Here is a 15,238-nt window from a genome sequence, read left to right as displayed (position 1 = left end):
CTAGTCTCCCTTATGGCTCTTATCTGATAGTGGTAGTGGGGTGGTATATGTCTAGTCTCCCTTATGACTCTAATCTGATAGTGGTAGTGGGGCAGTAGATGTCAAGACTCCCTTATGGCTCTAATCTGATAGTGGTAGTGGGGTGGTAGATGTCTAGTCTCCCTTATGTCTCTAATCTTATAGTGGTAGTGGGGTAGTAGATGTCTATTCTCCCTTATGGCTCTAATCTGATAGTGGTAGTGGGGTGGTAGATGTCTAGTCTCCCTTATGTCTCTAATCTGATAGTGGTAGTGGGGTAGAATATGTCTATTGTCCCTTATGGCTCTAATCTGATAGTGGTAGATGTCTAGTCTTCCTTATTGCTCTAATCTGATAGTGGTAGTGGGGTGGTAGATGTGTAGTTTCCCTTATTGCTCTAATCTGATAGTGGTAGTGGGGTGGTAGATGTCTAGTCTACCTTATGGCTCTAATCTGATAGTGGTAGTTGGCTGGTAGATGTCTAGTCTCCCTTATGGCTCTTATCTGATAGTGGTAGTGGGGTGGTATATGTCTAGTCTCCCTTATGACTCTAATCTGATAGTGGTAGTGGGGCAGTAGATGTCAAGACTCCCTTATGGCTCTAATCTGATAGTGGTAGTGGGGTGGTAGATGTCTATTCTCCCTTATGGCTCTAATCTGATAGTGGTAGTGGGGTGGTAGATGTCTAGTCTCCCTTATGTCTCTAATCTGATAGTGGTAGTGGGGTAGAATATGTCTATTGTCCCTTATGGCTCTAATCTAATAGTGGTAGATGTCTAGTCTTCCTTATTGCTCTAATCTGATAGTGGTTGTGGGGTGGTAGATGTCTAGTCTACCTTATGGCTCTAATCTGATAGTGGTAGTTGGGTGGTAGATGTCTAGACTCCCTTATGGCTCTAATCTGATAGTGGTAGTGGGGTGGTTGATGTCTAGACTCCCTTATTGCTCTAATCTGATAGTGGTAGTGGGGTGGTTGATGTCTAGACTCCCTTATGGCTCTAATCTGATAGTGGTAGTGGGGCAGTATATGTCTAGACTCCCTTATGGCTCTAATCTGATAGTGGTAGTGTTGTGGTAGATGTGTAGTTTCCCTTATGGCTCTAATCTGATAGTGGTAGATGTCTAGTCTCCCTTATGACTCTAATCTGATAGTGGTAGATGTCTAGTCTCCCTTATTGCTCTAATCTGATAGTGGTTGTGGGGTGGTAGATGTCTAGTATCCCTTATGGCTCTAATCTGATAGTGGTAGATGTCTAGTCTCCATTTTTGCTCTAATCTGATAGTGGTTGTGGGGTGGTAGATGTCTAGTCTACTTTATGGCTCTAATCTGATAGTGGTAGTTGGCTGGTAGATGTCTAGACTCCCTTATGGCTCTAATCTGATAGTGGTAGTGGGGTGGTTGATGTCTAGACTCCCTTATTGCTCTAATCTGATAGTGGTAGTGGGGTGGTTGATGTCTAGACTCCCTTATGGCTCTAATCTGATAGTGGTAGTGGGGCAGTATATGTCTAGACTCCCTTATGGCTCTAATCTGATAGTGGTAGTGTTGTGGTAGATGTGTAGTTTCCCTTATGGCTCTAATCTGATAGTGGTAGATGTCTAGTCTCCCTTATGACTCTAATCTGATAGTGGTAGATGTCTAGTCTCCCTTATTGCTCTAATCTGATAGTGGTTGTGGGGTGGTAGATGTCTAGTATCCCTTATGGCTCTAATCTGATAGTGGTAGATGTCTAGTCTCCATTTTTGCTCTAATCTGATAGTGGTTGTGGGGTGGTAGATGTCTAGTCTACTTTATGGCTCTAATCTGATAGTGGTAGTTGGCTGGTAGATGTCTAGACTCCCTTATGTCTCTAATCTGATAGTGGTAGTGGGGTAGAATATGTCTATTGTTCCTTATGGCTCTAATCTAATAGTGGTAGATGTCTAGTCTTCCTTATTGCTCTAATCTGATAGTGGTTGTGGGGTGGTAGATGTCTAGTCTACCTTATGGCTCTAATCTGATAGTGGTAGTTGGGTGGTAGATGTCTAGACTCCCTTATGGCTCTAATCTGATAGTGGTAGTGGGGTGGTTGATGTCTAGACTCCCTTATGGCTCTAATCTGATAGTGGTAGTGGGGCAGTATATGTCTAGACTCCCTTATGGCTCTAATCTGATAGTGGTAGTGTTGTGGTAGATGTGTAGTTTCCCTTATGGCTCTAATCTGATAGTGGTAGATGTCTAGTCTCCCTTATGACTCTAATCTGATAGTGGTAGATGTCTAGTCTCCCTTATTGCTCTAATCTGATAGTGGTTGTGGGGTGGTAGATGTCTAGTATCCCTTATGGCTCTAATCTGATAGTGGTAGATGTCTAGTCTCCCTTTTTGCTCTAATCTGATAGTGGTTGTGGGGTGGTAGATGTCTAGTCTACTTTATGGCTCTAATCTGATAGTGGTAGTTGGCTGGTAGATGTCTAGACTCCCTTATGGCTCTAATCTGATAGTGGTAGTGGGGCAGTAGATGTCTAGACTCCCTTATGGCTCTAATCTGATAGTAGTAGTGGGGTGGTAGATGTCTAGTCTCCCTTATGGCTCTAATCTGATAGTGGTAGTGGGGTGGTAGATGTCTAGTCTCCTTTATAGCTCTAATGTGATAGTGGTAGTGGGGCAGTAGATGTCTAGTCTCCCTTATGGCTCTAATCTGATAGTGGAAGTGGGGTGGTAGATGTCTAATCTCCCTTATGGCTCTATTCTGATAGTGGTAGTTGGGTGGTAGATGTCTAGTCTCCCTTATGGCTCTTATCTGATAGTGGTAGTGGGGTGGTAGATGTCTAGTCTCCCTTATGACTCTAATCTGATAGCAGTAGTGGGGTGGTAGATGTCTAGTCTCCCTTATGGCTCTTATCTGATAGTGGTAGTGGGGTGGTATATGTCTAGTCTCCCTTATGACTCTAATCTGATAGTGGTAGTGGGGCAGTAGATGTCAAGACTCCCTTATGGCTCTAATCTGATAGTGGTAGTGGGGTGGTAGATGTCTAGTCTCCCTTATGTCTCTAATCTTATAGTGGTAGTGGGGTAGTAGATGTCTATTCTCCCTTATGGCTCTAATCTGATAGTGGTAGTGGGGTGGTAGATGTCTAGTCTCCCTTATGTCTCTAATCTGATAGTGGTAGTGGGGTAGAATATGTCTATTGTCCCTTATGGCTCTAATCTGATAGTGGTAGATGTCTAGTCTTCCTTATTGCTCTAATCTGATAGTGGTAGTGGGGTGGTAGATGTGTAGTTTCCCTTATTGCTCTAATCGGATAGTGGTAGTGGGGTGGTAGATGTGTAGTCTACCTTATGGCTCTAATCTGATAGTGGTAGTTGGCTGGTAGATGTCTAGTCTCCCTTATGGCTCTTATCTGATAGTGGTAGTGGGGTGGTATATGTCTAGTCTCCCTTATGACTCTAATCTGATAGTGGTAGTGGGGCAGTAGATGTCAAGACTCCCTTATGGCTCTAATCTGATAGTGGTAGTGGGGTGGTAGATGTCTATTCTCCCTTATGGCTCTAATCTGATAGTGGTAGTGGGGTGGTAGATGTCTAGTCTCCCTTATGTCTCTAATCTGATAGTGGTAGTGGGGTAGAATATGTCTATTGTCCCTTATGGCTCTAATCTAATAGTGGTAGATGTCTAGTCTTCCTTATTGCTCTAATCTGATAGTGGTTGTGGGGTGGTAGATGTCTAGTCTACCTTATGGCTCTAATCTGATAGTGGTAGTTGGGTGGTAGATGTCTAGACTCCCTTATGGCTCTAATCTGATAGTGGTAGTGGGGTGGTTGATGTCTAGACTCCCTTATTGCTCTAATCTGATAGTGGTAGTGGGGTGGTTGATGTCTAGACTCCCTTATGGCTCTAATCTGATAGTGGTAGTGGGGCAGTATATGTCTAGACTCCCTTATGGCTCTAATCTGATAGTGGTAGTGTTGTGGTAGATGTGTAGTTTCCCTTATGGCTCTAATCTGATAGTGGTAGATGTCTAGTCTCCCTTATGACTCTAATCTGATAGTGGTAGATGTCTAGTCTCCCTTATTGCTCTAATCTGATAGTGGTTGTGGGGTGGTAGATGTCTAGTATCCCTTATGGCTCTAATCTGATAGTGGTAGATGTCTAGTCTCCATTTTTGCTCTAATCTGATAGTGGTTGTGGGGTGGTAGATGTCTAGTCTACTTTATGGCTCTAATCTGATAGTGGTAGTTGGCTGGTAGATGTCTAGACTCCCTTATGGCTCTAATATGATAGTGGTAGTGGGGCAGTAGATGTCTAGACTCCCTTATGGCTCTAATCTGATAGTAGTAGTGGGGTGGTAGATGTCTAGTCTCCCTTATGGCTCTAATCTGATAGTGGTAGTGGGGTGGTAGATGTCTAGTCTCCTTTATAGCTCTAATGTGATAGTGGTAGTGGGGCAGTAGATGTCTAGTCTCCCTTATGGCTCTAATCTGATAGTGGAAGTGGGGTGGTAGATGTCTAATCTCCCTTATGGCTCTATTCTGATAGTGGTAGTGGGGTGGTAGATGTCTAGTCTCCCTTATGACTCTAATCTGATAGCAGTAGTGGGGTGGTAGATGTCTAGTCTCCCTTATGGCTCTTATCTGATAGTGGTAGTGGGGTGGTATATGTCTAGTCTCCCTTATGACTCTAATCTGATAGTGGTAGTGGGGCAGTAGATGTCAAGACTCCCTTATGGCTCTAATCTGATAGTGGTAGTGGGGTGGTAGATGTCTAGTCTCCCTTATGTCTCTAATCTTATAGTGGTAGTGGGGTAGTAGATGTCTATTCTCCCTTATGGCTCTAATCTGATAGTGGTAGTGGGGTGGTAGATGTCTAGTCTCCCTTATGTCTCTAATCTGATAGTGGTAGTGGGGTAGAATATGTCTATTGTCCCTTATGGCTCTAATCTGATAGTGGTAGATGTCTAGTCTTCCTTATTGCTCTAATCTGATAGTGGTTGTGGGGTGGTAGATGTCTAGTCTACCTTATGGCTCTAATCTGATAGTGGTAGTTGGGTGGTAGATGTCTAGACTCCCTTATGGCTCTAATCTGATAGTGGTGTGGTTGATGTCTAGACTCCCTTATTGCTCTAATCTGATAGTGGTAGTGGGGTGGTTGATGTCTAGACTCCCTTATGGCTCTAATCTGATAGTGGTAGTGGGGCAGTATATGTCTAGACTCCCTTATGGCTCTAATCTGATAGTGGTAGTGGGGTGGTAGATGTCTAGTCTCCCTTATGGCTCTAATCTGATAGTGGTAGTGGGGTGGTAGATGTCTAGTCTCCCTTATGACTCTAATCTGATAGTGGTAGTGGGGCAGTAGATGTCTAGACTCCCTTATGGCTCTAATCTGATAGTGGTAGTGGGGTGGTAGATGTCTAGTCTCCCTTATGGCTCTAATCTGATAGTGGTAGATGTGTAGTTTCCCTTATTGCTCTAATCTGATAGTGGTAGTGGGGTGGTAGATGTCTATTATCCCTTATGGCTCTAATCTGATAGTGGTAGTGGGGTGGTAGATGTCTAGTCTCCCTTATGTCTCTAATCTGATAGTGGTAGTGGGGTAGAATATGTCTATTGTCCCTTATGGCTCTAATCTAATAGTGGTAGATGTCTAGTCTTCCTTATTGCTCTAATCTGATAGTGGTTGTGGGGTGGTAGATGTCTAGTCTACCTTATGGCTCTAATCTGATAGTGGTAGTTGGGTGGTAGATGTCTAGACTCCCTTATGGCTCTAATCTGAAAGTGGTAGTGGGGTGGTTGATGTCTAGACTCCCTTATTGCTCTAATCTGATAGTGGTAGTGGGGTGGTTGATGTCTAGACTCCCTTATGGCTCTAATCTGATAGTGGTAGTGGGGCAGTATATGTCTAGACTCCCTTATGGCTCTAATCTGATAGTGGTAGTGGTGTGGTAGATGTGTAGTTTCCCTTATGGCTCTAATCTGATAGTGGTAGATGTCTAGTCTCCCTTATGGCTCTAATCTGATAGTGGTAGATGTCTAGTCTCCCTTATTGCTCTAATCTGATAGTGGTTGTCGGGTGGTAGATGTCTAGTATCCCTTATGGCTCTAATCTGATAGTGGTAGATGTCTAGTCTCCCTTTTTGCTCTAATCTGATAGTGGTTGTGGGGTGGTAGATGTCTAGTCTACCTTATGGCTCTAATCTGATAGTGGTAGTTGGCTGGTAGATGTCTAGACTCCCTTATGGCTCTAATCTGATAGTGGTAGTGGGGTGGTAGATGTCTAGTCTCCTTTATAGCTCTAATGTGATAGTGGTAGTGGGGCAGTAGATGTCTAGTCTCCCTTATGGCTCTAATCTGATAGTGGTAGTGGGGTGGTAGATGTCTAGTCTCCCTTATGGCTCTAATCTGATAGTGGAAGTGGGGTGGTAGATGTCTAATCTCCCTTATGGCTCTATTCTGATAGTGGTAGTGGGGTGGTAGATGTCTAGTCTCCCTTATGGCTCTTATCTGATAGTGGTAGTGGGGTGGTAGATGTCTAGTCTCCCTTATGACTCTAATCTGATAGCGGTAGTGGGGTGGTAGATGTCTAGTCTCCCTTATGGCTCTTATCTGATAGTGGTAGTGGGGTGGTATATGTCTAGTCTCCCTTATGACTCTAATCTGATAGTGGTAGTGGGGCAGTAGATGTCAAGACTCCCTTATGGCTCTAATCTGATAGTGGTAGTGGGGTGGTAGATGTCTAGTCTCCCTTATGTCTCTAATCTTATAGTGGTAGTGGGGTAGTAGATGTCTATTCTCCCTTATGGCTCTAATCTGATAGTGGTAGTGGGGTGGTAGATGTCTAGTCTCCCTTATGTCTCTAATCTGATAGTGGTAGTGGGGTAGAATATGTCTATTGTCCCTTATGGCTCTAATCTGATAGTGGTAGATGTCTAGTCTTCCTTATTGCTCTAATCTGATAGTGGTTGTGGGGTGGTAGATGTCTAGTCTACCTTATGGCTCTAATCTGATAGTGGTAGTTGGGTGGTAGATGTCTAGACTCCCTTATGGCTCTAATCTGATAGTGGTAGTGGGGTGGTAGATGGCTAGTCTCCCTTATGACTCTAATCTGATAGTGGTAGTGGGGCAGTAGATGTCTAGACTCCCTTATGGCTTTAATCTGATAGTGGTAGTGGTGTGGTAGATGTCTAGACTCCCTTATGGCTCTAATCTGATAGTGGTAGATGTGTAGTTTCCCTTATTGCTCTAATCTGATAGTGGTAGTGGGGTGGTAGATGTCTAGTCTACCTTATGGCTCTAATCTGATAGTGGTAGTTGGCTGGTAGATGTCTAGACTCCCTTATGGCTCTAATCTGATAGTGGTAGTGGGGCAGTAGATGTCTAGACTCCCTTATGGCTCTAATCTGATAGTAGTAGTGGGGTGGTAGATGTCTAGTCTCCCTTATGGCTCTAATCTGATAGTGGTAGTGGGGGGGTAGATGTCTAGTCTCCTTTATGGCTCTAATCTGATAGTGGTAGTGGGGTGGTAGATGTCTAGTCTCCCTTATGGCTCTAATCTGATAGTGGTAGTGGGGTGGTAGATGTCTAGTCTCCCTTATGGCTCTAATCTGATAGTGGAAGTGGGGTGGTAGATGTCTAGTCTCCCTTATGGCTCTAATCTGATAGTGGTAGTGGGGTTGTAGATGTCTAGTCTCCTTTATGGCTCTAATTTGATAGTGGTAGATGTCTAGTCTCCCTTATTGCTCTAATCTGATAGTGGTAGTTGGGTAGTAGATGTCTATTCTCCCTTATGTCTCTAATCTGATAGTGGTAGTGGGGTAGTAGATGTCTATTCTCCCTTATGGCTCTAATCTGATAGTGGTAGTGGGGTGGTAGATGTCTAGTCTCCCTTATGGCTCTAATCTGATAGTGGTAGATGTGTAGTTTCCCTTATTGCTCTAATCTGATAGTGGTAGTGGGGTGGTAGATGTCTAGTCTACCTTATGGCTCTAATCTGATAGTGGTAGTGGGGCGGTAGATGTCTAGACTCCCTTATGGCTCTAATCTGATAGTAATAGTGGGGTGGTAGATGTCTAGTCTCCCTTATGGCTCTAATCTGATAGTGGTAGTGGGGTGGTAGATGTCTAGTCTCCTTTATAGCTCTAATATGATAGTGGTAGTGGGGCAGTAGATGTCTAGTCTCCCTTATGGCTCTAATCTGATAGTGGTAGTGGGGTGGTAGATGTCTAGTCTCCCTTATGGCTCTAATCTGATAGTGGAAGTGGGGTGGTAGATGTCTAGTCTCCCTTATGGCTCTAATCTGATAGTGGTAGTGGGGTTGTAGATGTCTAGTCTCCTTTATGGCTCTAATCTGATAGTGTTAGATGTCTAGTCTCCCTTATTGCTCTAATCTGATAGTGGTAGTGGGGTAGTAGATGTCTATTCTCCCTTATGGCTCTAATCTGATAGTGGTAGTGGGGCAGTAGATGTCTAGTCTCCCTTATGTCTCTAATCTGATAGTGGTAGTGGGGCGGTAGATGTCTAGTCTCCCTTATGGCTCTAATTTGATAGTGGTAGATGTTTAGTCTCCCTTTTTGCTCTAATTTGATAGTGGTTGTGGGGTGGTAGATGTCTAGTCTACTTTATGGCTCTAATCTGATAGTGGTAGTGGGGTGGTAGATGTCTAGACTCCCTTATGGCTCTAATCTGGTAGTGGGGTGGTAGATGTCTAGTCTCCCTTATGGCTCTAATCTGATAGTGGAAGTGGGGTGGTAGATGTCTAGTCTCCCTTATGGCTCTAATCTGATAGTGGTAGTGGGGTTGTAGATGTCTAGTCTCCTTTATGGCTCTAATTTGATAGTGGTAGATGTCTAGTCTCCCTTATTGCTCTAATCTGACAGTGGTTGTGGGGGTGGTAGATGTCTAGTCTACTTTATGGCTCTAATCTGATAGTGGTAGTTGGCTGGTAGATGTCTAGTCTCCCTTATGGCTCTAATCTGATAGTGGTAGTGGGGTGGAAGATGTCTAGTCTCCCTTATGACTCTAATCTGATAGTGGTAGTGGGGCAGTAGATGTCTAGACTCCTTCATTGCTCTAATCTGATAGTGGTAGTGGGGTGGTAGATGTCTGGACTCCCTTATTGCTCTAATCTGATAGTGGTAGTGGGGTGGTAGATGTCTAGTCTCCCTTCTAGCTCTAATCTGATAGTGGTAGTGGGGTGGTAGATGTCTATTCTCCCTTATAGCTCTAATCTGATAGTGGTAGTGGGGTGGTAGATGTCTAGTCTACTTTATGGCTCTACTTTGATAGTGGTAGATGTCTAGTCTCCCTTATTGCTCTAATCTGACAGTGGTTGTGGGGGTGGTAGATGTCTAGTCTACCTTATGGCTCTAATCTGATAGTGGTAGTTGGCTGGTAGATGTCTAGTCTCCCTTATGTCTCTAAGCTGATAGTGGTAGTGGGGTAGTAGATGTATATTGTCCCTTATGGCTCTAATCTGATAGTGGTAGATGTCTAGTCTCCCTTATGGCTCTAATCTGATAGTGGTAGATGTCTAGTCTCCCTTTTTGCTCTAATCTGATAGTGGTTGTGGGGTGGTAGATGTCTAGTCTACCTTATGGCTCTAATCTGATAGTGGTAGTTGGGTGGTAGATGTCTAGACTCCATTATGGCTCTAATCTGATAGTGGTAGATGTCTAGTCTCCCTTTTTGCTCTAATCTGATAGTGGTTGAGGGGTGGTAGATGTCTAGTCTACCTTATGGCTCTAATCTGATAGTGGTAGTTGGGTGGTAGATGTCTAGACTCCCTTATGGCTCTAATCTGATAGTGGTTGAGGGGTGGTAGATGTCTAGTCTACCTTATGGCTCTAATTTGATAGTGGTAGTGGGGTGGTAGATGTCTAGACTCCCTTATGGCTCTAATCTGATAGTGGTAGTGGGGCAGTAGATGTCTAGACTCCCTTATGGCTCTAATCTGATAGTGGTAGTGGTGTGGTAGATGTCTAGACTCCCTTATGGCTCTAATCTGATAGTGGTAGTGGGGTGGTAGATGTCTAGTCTCCCTTCTAGCTCTAATCTGATAGTGCTAGTGGTGTAGTAGATGTCTATTGTCCCTTATGGCTCTAATCTGATAGTGGTAGTGGGGTGGTAGATGTCTAGTCTCCTTTATGGCTCTACTTTGATAGTGGTAGATGTGTAGTCTCCCTTATTGCTCTAATCTGACAGTGGTTGTGGGGTGGTAGATGTCTAGTCTACCTTATGGCTCTAATCTGACAGTGGTTGTGGGGGTGGTAGATGTCTAGTCTACTTTATGGCTCTAATCTGATAGTGGTAGTTGGCTGGTAGATGTCTAGTCTCCCTTATGTCTCTAATCTGATAGTGGTAGTGGGGTAGTAGATGTCTATTGTCCCTTATGGCTCTAATCTGATAGTGGCAGATGTCTAGTCTCCCTTATGGCTCTAATCTGATAGTGGTAGATGTCTAGTCTTCCTTATTGCTCTAATCTGATAGTGGTTGTGGGGTGGTAGATGTCTAGTCTACCTTATGGCTCTAATCTGATAGTGGTAGTTGGGTGGTAGATGTCTAGACTCCCTTATGGCTCTAATCTGATAGTGGTGTGGTTGTTGATGTCTAGACTCCCTTATTGCTCTAATCTGATAGTGGTAGTGGGGTGGTTGATGTCTAGACTCCCTTATGGCTCTAATCTGATAGTGGTAGTGGGGTGGTAGATGTCTAGTCTCCCTTATGACTCTAATCTGATAGTGGTAGTGGGGCAGTAGATGTCTAGACTCCATTATGGCTTTAATCTGATAGTGGTAGTGGGGTGGTAGATGTCTAGACTCCCTTATGGCTCTAATCTGATAGTGGTAGATGTGTAGTTTCCCTTATTGCTCTAATCTGATAGTGGTAGTGGGGTGGTAGATGTCTAGTCTACTTTATGGCTCTAATCTGATAGTGGTAGTTGGCTGGTAGATGTCTAGACTCCCTTATGGCTCTAATCTGATAGTGGTAGTGGGGCAGTAGATGTCTAGACTCCCTTATGGCTCTAATCTGATAGTAGTAGTTGGGTGGTAGATGTCTAGTCTCCCTTATGGCTCTAATCTGATAGTGGTAGTGGTGTGGTAGATGTCTAGACTCCCTTATGGCTCTAATCTGATAGTGGTAGTGGGGTGGTAGATGTCTAGTCTCCCTTCTAGCTCTAATCTGATAGTGGTAGTGGTGTAGTAGATGTCTATTGTCCCTTATGGCTCTAATCTGATAGTGGTAGTGGGGTGGTAGATGTCTAGTCTCCTTTATGGCTCTACTTTGATAGTGGTAGATGTGTAGTCTCCCTTATTGCTCTAATCTGACAGTGGTTGTGGGGTGGTAGATGTCTAGTCTACCTTATGGCTCTAATCTGACAGTGGTTGTGGGGGTGGTAGATGTCTAGTCTACTTTATGGCTCTAATCTGATAGTGGTAGTTGGCTGGTAGATGTCTAGTCTCCCTTATGTCTCTAATCTGATAGTGGTAGTGGGGTAGTAGATGTCTATTGTCCCTTATGGCTCTAATCTGATAGTGGCAGATGTCTAGTCTCCCTTATGGCTCTAATCTGATAGTGGTAGATGTCTAGTCTTCCTTATTGCTCTAATCTGATAGTGGTTGTGGGGTGGTAGATGTCTAGTCTACCTTATGGCTCTAATCTGATAGTGGTAGTTGGGTGGTAGATGTCTAGACTCCCTTATGGCTCTAATCTGATAGTGGTGTGGTTGATGTCTAGACTCCCTTATTGCTCTAATCTGATAGTGGTAGTGGGGTGGTTGATGTCTAGACTCCCTTATGGCTCTAATCTGATAGTGGTAGTGGGGTGGTAGATGTCTAGTCTCCCTTATGACTCTAATCTGATAGTGGTAGTGGGGCAGTAGATGTCTAGACTCCATTATGGCTTTAATCTGATAGTGGTAGTGGGGTGGTAGATGTCTAGACTCCCTTATGGCTCTAATCTGATAGTGGTAGATGTGTAGTTTCCCTTATTGCTCTAATCTGATAGTGGTAGTGGGGTGGTAGATGTCTAGTCTACTTTATGGCTCTAATCTGATAGTGGTAGTTGGCTGGTAGATGTCTAGACTCCCTTATGGCTCTAATCTGATAGTGGTAGTGGGGCAGTAGATGTCTAGACTCCCTTATGGCTCTAATCTGATAGTAGTAGTTGGGTGGTAGATGTCTAGTCTCCCTTATGGCTCTAATCTGATAGTGGTAGTGGGGGGGTAGATGTCTAGTCTCCTTTATAGCTCTAATATGATAGTGGTAGTGGGGCAGTAGATGTCTAGTCTCCCTTATGGCTCTAATCTGATAGTGGAAGTGGGGCAGTAGATGTCTAGACTCCATTATGGCTTTAATCTGATAGTGGTAGTGGGGTGGTAGATGTCTAGACTCCCTTATGGCTCTAATCTGATAGTGGTAGATGTGTAGTTTCCCTTATTGCTCTAATCTGATAGTGGTAGTGGGGTGGTAGATGTCTAGTCTACTTTATGGCTCTAATCTGATAGTGGTAGTTGGCTGGTAGATGTCTAGACTCCCTTATGGCTCTAATCTGATAGTGGTAGTGGGGCAGTAGATGTCTAGACTCCCTTATGGCTCTAATCTGATAGTAGTAGTTGGGTGGTAGATGTCTAGTCTCCCTTATGGCTCTAATCTGATAGTGGTAGTGGGGGGGTAGATGTCTAGTCTCCTTTATAGCTCTAATATGATAGTGGTAGTGGGGCAGTAGATGTCTAGTCTCCCTTATGGCTCTAATCTGATAGTGGAAGTGGGGTGGTAGATGTCTAGTCTCCCTTATGGCTCTAATCTGATAGTGGTAGTGGGGTTGTAGATGTCTAGTCTCCTTTATGGCTCTAATTTGATAGTGGTAGATGTCTAGTCTCCCTTATTGCTCTAATCTGATAGTGGTAGTGGGGTAGTAGATGTCTATTCTCCCTTATTGCTCTAATCTGATAGTGGTAGTGGGGTAGTAGATGTCTATTCTCCCTTATGGCTCTAATCTGATAGTGGTAGATGTGTAGTTTCCCTTATTGCTCTAATCTGATAGTGGTAGTGGGGTGGTAGATGTCTAGTCTACTTTATGGCTCTAATCTGATAGTGGTAGTTGGCTGGTAGATGTCTAGACTCCCTTATGGCTCTAATCTGATAGTGGTAGTGGGGCAGTAGATGTCTAGACTCCCTTATGGCTCTAATCTGATAGTAGTAGTTGGGTGGTAGATGTCTAGTCTCCCTTATGGCTCTAATCTGATAGTGGTAGTGGGGGGGTAGATGTCTAGTCTCCTTTATAGCTCTAATATGATAGTGGTAGTGGGGCAGTAGATGTCTAGTCTCCCTTATGGCTCTAATCTGATAGTGGAAGTGGGGTGGTAGATGTCTAGTCTCCCTTATGGCTCTAATCTGATAGTGGTAGTGGGGTTGTAGATGTCTAGTCTCCTTTATGGCTCTAATTTGATAGTGGTAGATGTCTAGTCTCCCTTATTGCTCTAATCTGATAGTGGTAGTGGGGTAGTAGATGTCTATTCTCCCTTATGTCTCTAATCTGATAGTGGTAGTGGGGTAGTAGATGTCTATTCTCCCTTATGGCTCTAATCTGATAGTGGTAGTGGGGTGGTAGATGTCAAGTCTCCCTTATGGCTCTAATCTGATAGTGGTAGATGTCTAGTCTCCCTTTTTGCTCTAATTTGATAGTGGTTGTGGGGTGGTAGATGTCTAGACTCCCTTATGGCTCTAATCTGATAGTGGTAGTGGGGTGGTAGATGTCTAGTCTCCCTTATGGCTCTAATCTGATAGTGGTAGTGGGGTGGTAGATGTCTAGTCTCCCTTATGACTCTAATCTGATAGTGGTAGTGGGGCAGTAGATGTCTAGACTCCCTTATTTATTTATTTTATTTTTATTTCACCTTTATTTAACCAGGTAGGCTAGCTGAGAACAAGTTCTCATTTGCAACTGCGACCTGGCCAAGATAAAGCATAGCAGTGTGAACAGACAACACAGAGTTACACATGGAGTAAACAATAAACAAGTCAATAACATGGTAGAAAAAAAAGAGAATCTATATACAATGTGTGCAAAAGGCATGAGGTAGGCAATAAATCGAATAATTACAATTTAGCAGATTAACACTGGAGTGATAAATCATCAGATGATCATGTGCAAGAAGAGATACTGGTGTGCAAAAGAGCAGAAAAGTAAATAAATAAAAGCAGTATGGGGGGTGAGGTAGGTAAATTGGGTGGGTAGTTTACAGATGGACTATGTACAGCTGCAGCGATCGGTTAGCTGCTCGGATAGCAGATTTTTAAAGTTGTTGAGGGAGATAAAAGTCTCCAACTTCAGAGATTTTTGCAATTCGTTCCAGTCGCAGGCAGCAGAGAACTGGAAGGAAAGGCGTCCAAATGAGGTTTTAGCTTTAGGGATGATCAGTGAGATACACCTGCTGGAGCGCGTGCTGCGGGTGGGTGTAGCCATCGTGACCAGTGAACTGAGATAAGGCGGCACTTTACCTAGCATAGCCTTGTAGATGACCTGGAGCCAGTGGGTCTGACGACGAACATGTAGCGAGGGCCAGCCGACTAGGGCATACAGGTCGCAGTGGTGGGTCGTATAAGGTGCTTTAGTAACAAAACGAATGGCACTGTGATAAACTGCATCCAGTTTGCTGAGTAGAGTGTTGGAAGCTATTTTGTAGATGACATCGCCGAAGTCGAGGATCGGTAGGATAGTCAGTTTTACTAGGGTAAGTTTGGCGGCGTGAGTGAAGGAGGCTTTGTTGCGGAATAGAAAGCCGATTCTTGATTTGATTTTGGATTGGAGATGTTTGATATGAGTCTGGAAGGAGAGTTTGCAGTCTAGCCAGACACCTAGGTACTTATAGATGTCCACATATTCTAGGTCGGAACCGTCCAGGGTGGTGATGCTAGTCGGGCGTGCGGGTGCAGGCAGCGAACGGTTGAAAAGCATGCATTTGGTTTTACTAGCGTTTAAGAGCAGTTGGAGGCCACGGAAGGAGTGTTGTATGGCATTGAAGCTCGTTTGGAGGTTAGATAGCACAGTGTCCAAGGAAGGGCCGGAAGTATATAGAATGGTGTCGTCTGCGTAGAGGTGGATCAGGGAATCGCCCGCAGCAAGAGCAACATCATTGATGTATACAGAGAAAAGAGTCGGCCCGAGAATTGAACCCTGTGGTACCCCCATAGAGACTGCCAGAGGACCGGACAACATGCCCTCCGATTTGACACACTGAACTCTGTC

The sequence above is a fragment of the Salvelinus alpinus genome, chromosome 6, assembly GCF_045679555.1.
Source record: "Salvelinus alpinus chromosome 6, SLU_Salpinus.1, whole genome shotgun sequence".
NCBI lineage: Eukaryota > Metazoa > Chordata > Actinopteri > Salmoniformes > Salmonidae > Salvelinus > Salvelinus alpinus.
This window is presented reverse-complemented; position numbering follows the sequence as displayed.